The following is a 7,402-nucleotide window of genomic DNA, read 5'->3' on the forward strand; positions in this document are numbered from 1 at the left end:
AAAATGTGTCCCAGCTCATCCTTGCTAGAAGTCTCTAATGAGCCTGTAACCTAAAACTATAAATACAGGGGCAGATTTTGTCACTGGGGCTCACCCAAAAGTCTTCCCTTGAGAATGATTAAAGCTATTCCTGATGGCAGCAGTGACAGTCGCTGCCCTCCCAACACCAGATAGCAACCTTCAGGAGAACAGCCCACCAAACCCCCTGCACTGTTGCCCGGGACCCCAAATACCCAGCAAAACTCCCACCAGCTTTCATGTCCAGACATATTTTCTATCAAGACTTAGTAGCCATTAAATATTGAATGCTCAAAGTTTGGGGAGGAAAAGCAGCAAAACAAACTTTAATGCTATTTCCAGAGCTGTTTCCTAAGACATAACCACAAGTTTCAGGGGAATCCATGCCAGGATGGTGACAGCTTTCCACATTCCTGCTTTCACTCACTGTCCACCCTTCAGAAGCATGTTCCTACCTGGTCTGCAGACAAAAAAAATCAGAGTCAGCAGCTGGATCCTACAGGGGACTTCTCCAGTGGCTTCAAAAATATGGGTGGGGAGAGGGGAATAAGGAGTTTTCAGTTGTTACTGCTTTGCTCTTTTGCTCTGTTAGCTCATGCAAAAACAGATGCAGAAGGACAAGATAAGGAACTCTGTGGTTTCATTTTGTAACCTCAAACAGCAAACACTCCTCAAAAACAGTTTACTATGTGGTCACGTTGCTTCGAAGAAAGGGTAAGAAGCCTAACTGAAAAAAACACAATATAGTAATTGAAAAATAATATTTAGTCACAGAGGAGCTATAAATAAAATAGAAGATGCCCTGAGATCTGAAAGCCTCAACAACTCATAGCATCTCTCTCTCAGGAGGTTTCTTGTTTTTTTCTCTTGTAGAGATGCTTCAGTTGCTATTGATACAGGCACCTCCTCCCAACAACCAGCTAAATGGTTTCCCCACTCCCCTCAAGTCCCATTAAAATAGTTGCTTTTCAGCATGTGCCAGGAATAGCCTTATGTGAAATGTGCTAAAATGTTGCAGCTTCTATTGGGTTTATTTTGAGTGAGTACAATGAAGCAGCATGAGGCGGGGCTCTGAGGCTGGGGAATGACCTGGAAAGGAGAAGTTCATTAATTTATAGTAATTTTTAACTGGTAAATTTTGTTTCCATGTGTACTGCTAGCATAGTATTACAGAACATGTTGAAGATTTAAAAAAAGAAAACAAAAAAAACAAAACAACAAACCAAAACCATTAAATACCAATATAGTATTTGCAGCTTCACAGAAAAAACAGATGTTCTCTAAATGCAGATGTTGCCACGACTGAAATAACAGCTGGCATATACTGATAATTACCAATTGGACTCGTTCAGTGGGTAGAGCTTAACAGTGGCAGAGTAAAGGCTGAGTAACACACTGACTCCATCCCCCAGCTCCAGAGAGTATCTGAATTTCTACTTTGCCTTCCCTTTCTTCTTCTTTTTCCTTGCCATTTTTAATTTCAGCCTCATTGGTGCCTTCCAACAACCTCTGTTTCCTTCCCCCCTGTCCTGGGCACCCCCCCCAACCAGGGCAGGTCCTGGGGCAGGTCCCTGCTGACCTCCCCAAGGCAGCTGCAGAGCAAGGAAGGAGGTTCAGAGCAATCAGCCTGAGGGGTGTCACCCACATCGGTCCCCCTCCCACCGAGGGCAATGCGTCTGCTTGGTGCCAACCATGGAAATTGAGCTCCAAACACAATTTTGGTGCCAAGTCCCTCTAACCAGCACGAGGCAACTCAGCAGGAACATCACCTTAACCCTAAGGGGTGAGACCTGGAACTGCTTGGGGCTGTGAGCAGAGGAGACACGGGAGCACCAGCAGAGAATCCCAGGCTGTTCATGCTGTGAGTGGTAGGTCCTGCCGTCAGCCATGGGCACTTGGAGCAAAAATGCTGCCTCACACACCAACAAGCGGCAGAAGGGAAAGAGAAAAACAGACTGACTTGATTTAAAGTAAACACGAGAAAAACAAATCCACCCAAACCCTCACGCCCTGTTATCAGAAAGGCACCAGGCTGTAGGAATGCTGTGGGTTAAATTAACTTGTAATAGTTGATTTTGAGTTGCATTTTTTTGTAACAAAAGCAAATCAACAAGTTTTGCCTAAGGACTGGGAAATGCCAAGAGCTGTAATATACTTATTTTAAAGTTTGTCTTCAGAAAGGTGAGGATGATTCAACAGTAAAGCTGGATTGTGGCCAAACATATCTGAGGAAGAGTCCCACTTACCACGATGCCTGTCCACATGAAAATTCTGGCTGTGGGTCTCCCTCCACCCCTTTGGGACACTAGAAAATCTCCTTTCCTCCCTTCCTGGGGAAAACTTCACTGCTGGGATGGAGGGAAGGGAAAGGAGAACATCCATGCACTTTCCACCTATCTCCTTTACTTGGTGGGTTTAGCTCTTCAAGGAAGAACTGTAAATGGGTTTTGACTCAAGGCTGTAATTAAAAGCTCTCTTTCATAAACCAGCTTTTGGCAATTGCCAGCTTTGGCAGCCCAAGTGCTGGTGAGCTGGTGAGACTTTGTGGCTGGATGGGCTCTTAGCCCATGGGGCAGGGCCAGAGCCTGAGCCTGGGCGCAACCTCCAGGGCTACAGGGGAGGTTTTGGATCCTTCAGCCACAAAGCCTTCATTCCCCTGAGCCATCTGTGTACAGATACAGACGGGTATGTTTTTCACACGGGTTTGTTTTTTTTTTGCAGGGTGTGGTTTGATGCTTCCTCTGCTGGTTTCACTGGGTCAGAGATACACTTTGCAATGAACAGGCAGGAAGTTTTCCTCCCTTTTGAAGAGGACATCTGGGGAAAAGAAGCCCTGCCTTCTCCAGGCTCCAGGGGAGCATACTTGAGTGACCCTTAGAGAGCTCCCCTAATGCCCCCACCACCCTCCACCCTCCGGGGCTGGGCTTTCTTTCCTCTTCAGTGGGTGGGGGTTTTGCACTGTTTGGCCATCACTGGTTTCTTATTTCACATATATTAATTAATTGTAAGTACATATGCACACATAATTACATATATGTGTGCTATCTATGTTTTTTGGGTATAATTCTATCACATCCACCTTTTCTAGGAGGGCTGGTACAGAAGGGGCTGCTGGTGCTCATTCCTCTGGCCCTTCAAAGTGTGCACATCCCCCTGGATCCCCTTGCCCACCACAGGCTATGGCACTGGGACACCCTGGGGGGCCCCATGGGAGATGAGGACACTTTCCTAGAGAAGACCTGTGGGTTCTCTCAATCTCCAGTGTGTCTCCACACTGTGACCCCCATTCCTCCTGCTGCCTGTGTCACTCCATATCTGGCCCCCAAACCCCTACATATCCTCCATGTTTCCACATGCTCTCCCATGTGCCCCCATCTCTCGCTACTTCTCCACGTGTGTCCTGCTGCCCTCCCACGCCTGTCCTTCCGTGTTCTCCTACATGTCCTGCCATGCTCCCATGTACCCACCACACGCCCATGGGTCTCCTGTGCCCCCACGTGCACCTCCCCTGCGTTCCACCTGTCCCTTTGTACCTACGTGTCTCTGTGTGCCACATGCTTCCCACACTCTTCACACGTCCCACCAAACCCCCTGCATGTCCCCAGTGGTCCCCAGTGCCTGTCCCTTGCACCCTCCTTGTGTATTCCCCACAGCTTTCCCAGCTGCCCTATTCCTTACTGTCCCTGGGGGTAGAGTCTGCTGACATCTTGGTACAATGTGCTACCAAACCCTGAGGTAGCACTCAGGGTGCTACTTTCTGCTTTTGGGAAAAGCAGCAAGATCATCTAAGATGAAAGCAAAAACCCCTTTCCTCTTGTGACAAGCACTACTTATTTCAAGCCCACGTGAGCACAGTCTTGAGTGTTTTGGTGTAAATTGCCTGCTTGTGACACACAAACCGGTTCCTGAAATGAGAGTGAAGCCAGCTCACTGGCTGCTTTGGTCTGGGGCTGTCTCAGCTTTCAGGATATAACACATCCCCAAGAATTATTTCAAGCTGTAGCAAGAAAACACATGGCAAACTGTCCAGCTTCTTGCAGTAACCCTGCAATAAGATCTGCATTGTGACTAAAGTATGACTAAAGATGGCAGGAGACAGAGGGTGCCCCATGGCATAGCTCCATGGCCAGGTGACTTCTGCTGTAACTAATGTAGATTGTTATTGACAACCGAAAAGCAATAAACCTACTGCTACGTGCTTTTTAGGCCAGCTTTTGGCTGGCAAACAAGGAATGTGATGGACCTTCCCAAGACTGGTATTCTGGTGTTTGCTTTGGGTATTGACGTTACATATCCCATTGTTAAGGGCTGGGAAAAAAAATCAGTTATTGACTGGGATGGAGCTATCCTTGTAGAAAGGCATAGGGGCCTCCTTTTCATACTATTTGCACATCTTTTCATTTTACTGGGCGTGGAGAGAGAAAGGCAGTGTCTGTGACACCTGTGGTGCAGACACCTCCCACCCTGGATGTGCATTGAGGTGACAGCATGGCTGATGGAGAAGGCCAGGTTGTGTGGGTCAGACTGGTTTCACACCCAGCCCAGCATCCATCTCCAGATGTGGCTGCATGTTTTGCAGGGAGGGAGGACAGGGTTTGTAAAGCTTCCCCTGCCAGGCTCTGAGATCTTTGTTCACTTTCTGCAGGATCCTAGTGCTTGACCTGCTTTCTTGGCTGCTGCTGCTGTGGGCTGAGCTCGTGCTTTGGTGGACACTAAACACAGGACCTGGCTCTGGACCAGCAGTGGTCTGTGCAGAACCCATGTGAGTCCAGGACTCTTTTTTCTCCCCTCAAAATATCTAGTTTTGCAATTCTATGTGTTAAATTTCATCGGCCCTTTGACCCCCTCACTGTCTGCAGTTCTCACAGCCTGTCCTTGTCCTCAGACAGCTCCTTATCAGTGGCCAACTCTCTCCCCTCCCTCCTCACCCCTTTTCCAGGCCATTTTACGAAGGACTGAGCAGCCGAGGTCACTGCACAGACCCAGACCCCGATGGAAGGTCATTGCTATCATGCTGCCATATGAGAACTGGCTGTCTTCTCCTGACCTCTGTTTCCTGTTTTTCAGCCCATTATTTGTAGATAGCAGGACCCGCTTTCTTATGCCTGAGTGGCTGCATTTCCTGAGGAGCTTTCTCTGCAGTCTCATTTAATCCCCAGCAGCTTCCTGAGCTAATGGAGCTGTTGTGCCCACAGGAGTGGTGCACTGGTTCCAGCTTGCCTGAGCCTTGGGATGGTGGTATATGGTCCAGAGCCAGCAGGTCCAGAACCACCTCACCACCCTGGCTCTTTAGTAGAAATGTTTTAGGTCCCCCCTCCATCAATGTGGGGCAACAACTCTGGACCCTCCAAGGGGCTGGTCTCTGCCCATCATCTAGGGCAGATGCCATCATCTGGGGGTCCTGCAGCCACTGACTCAGGGCTGAACACTAAATAGCAACAGTCTCAGCTCAGCAGAAGTATGTAAGAACATGTGGCTAATTTGGTGTATGCACACGTGCTACCAGGACCAGTGTGGTTTCTGAACAAGCCCAGGTGATTTTGCAGCTGGGATGGGGCTCAGGGCACATGTTTTTAACACTCTTGTTTACCTCATGTGGTGGTGAGTCAGGTCTAAGACCTTTTCTAACTCTGCTCTCTCTGTTTCTCATTGTTGCTACCAAGCACTTGAGGTTTATCACCAGCAGTCACATTGGGATGTCCTTCACCAGCAGCACCTAAGGAGTCTGTGCAGTAACAGTAGCAGCACCAGGACAGAACACGCTGGATAGACACAACTTGTTTCTCTCCCCAGAGCTCCAGATGACAAAAATAACACAAAATGGTGACAAATCTCCTATTGTTTTATTTCATGATAATTGTTTTCTCCCTCCTTTCTCTTCCCCACTGAGGGACGTTTTGGCAGTTTGTGAACATCCCCCTGTTCATATACACTGAATGTTACTACAGCCATTTCTTTCATGTGACAGCTTGAAAAAGGGATGTGAAAGCTTTCCTTCTTGTCTTCCTGGCCTTTCCCTCCATCATCTGACCCTCATGAATGCTCTCCAGCAAACAGTTTGCCTTTCTTGCATGGTAGAATCTGGAAATAATTGCCTGCCACAGCACTTACTTCTATCAGTGAATAATCTTGTGTAATTGTGCTGTGGTCTTTGCTCCACAGTTCATTTTCTTAGCTCAGAAATGTGCTTTTATTTTTTTTTAACTATTGCATATATTCTGTTTATCCCCACAATTCATTGTTACCAGTAAAGTAGGAAAATAAGGGATAATCATCACTTAAATGCTTTAAAACCAATGCCATATGTAGAGGAAAAAAATAAAAACAACAAAACAACCAAAGAGGGAAAAAGTCCTATCATCCTCAAAGGAATGTGCATCAAATGTGCTCTAACCAAAGTACTGGCTTTTTCTGATGGATCATATAAAAATTCAAGGTCCTGATAATCTGACAAGCCAGTTTGATTATTTGAATCCCTAACCACTGCTCAAAAGTTGTCTGCCTTGTATCAGAGGCTTTGTAGCTCTATTTGTTGCTGATCATTTGTTTGTAATTGGTATAGCAAGCTCGGGGAGCAGGGAATGTCATAATCCTATGTCACTGTATAGCTCCAAGGAGATTGCTGATGAATAACTATAATATACACACACATAATGGATACAGGCAGCAGCCAAACAGGACAATAATTGCTGTCTTGGTGGAGCTTATTAACTTAAATAAGGCAGAAAGAGATTTTGTGAATGGATGCCACCTTTGTAATTTCCTGAGGCGGGAAAAAAAAAAAGGCCAATATACAGCTTTCAAAATATATGCCCTGAGAGATGTGCTTCATGTGACCAGGGAGGAGACATAAATATACGTGTGTCTTTTTTAAAATGGTGTCTAGTATTTGCCCCAAGACTGGCCATAGAGACTAAACTTGCCCTGTTTGATCTGACTGTCACTATGACCCAGCCCCATCAGAGCATGTTTCCTCACCTAACATTGGCCCTGCACTCACCCCTGTGAAGTGACCTAAACACAGCTGACCTGAAAGTCCTTCCTAAATCTGAGTGATGTTTCACTGCCTTGGGATGGCTCCCCACATTTTTAAAGCCCAGCAATGTCTGCACTGCATGCCCTGCTGCAGCTGCCTGATTTTCACACCTCTGAGCAGGACTGCTTCAGGTTTTGCTAAAAACTAAGGATATCCACAATACAATTCTCTAGCTCCAGCGTTAGCCAAAAGCCCAGCTGCTTGGCTGCCCATACATAGTCTGTCTATATAGGAACACATATATTCCAACAGAAAATTCTGGGCAACCTTTGGCCAGATTCAACTACACATCCAAGCTGCTTTTTGCCACTTCATTTATGCAAAGTAGTGGGAAACACAAGAAAAGTA

At 46.6% G+C, this 7,402-nt stretch overlaps 1 long non-coding RNA gene across 2 annotated transcripts; it reads left to right on the forward strand.

Moving 5' to 3' along the window:
• Positions 1–1,790: 1,790 nt before the first annotated feature.
• Positions 1,791–6,927, forward strand: LOC134041258 (uncharacterized). Of its 2 annotated transcripts, XR_009932975.1 has the most exons (4): positions 1,791–1,886; positions 2,740–3,022; positions 4,664–4,780; positions 5,682–6,927. It is a non-coding gene; the product is annotated as an uncharacterized LOC134041258 (long non-coding RNA). The 2 variants fall into 2 exon arrangements; XR_009932976.1 differs by lacking the exons at positions 1,791–1,886; positions 2,740–3,022 and adding an exon at positions 2,357–2,703.
• The last annotated feature ends 475 nt before the right edge of the window (positions 6,928–7,402 follow it).

Source organism: Cinclus cinclus, chromosome 2 (genome assembly GCF_963662255.1).
Source record: "Cinclus cinclus chromosome 2, bCinCin1.1, whole genome shotgun sequence".
Taxonomy (NCBI): domain Eukaryota; kingdom Metazoa; phylum Chordata; class Aves; order Passeriformes; family Cinclidae; genus Cinclus; species Cinclus cinclus.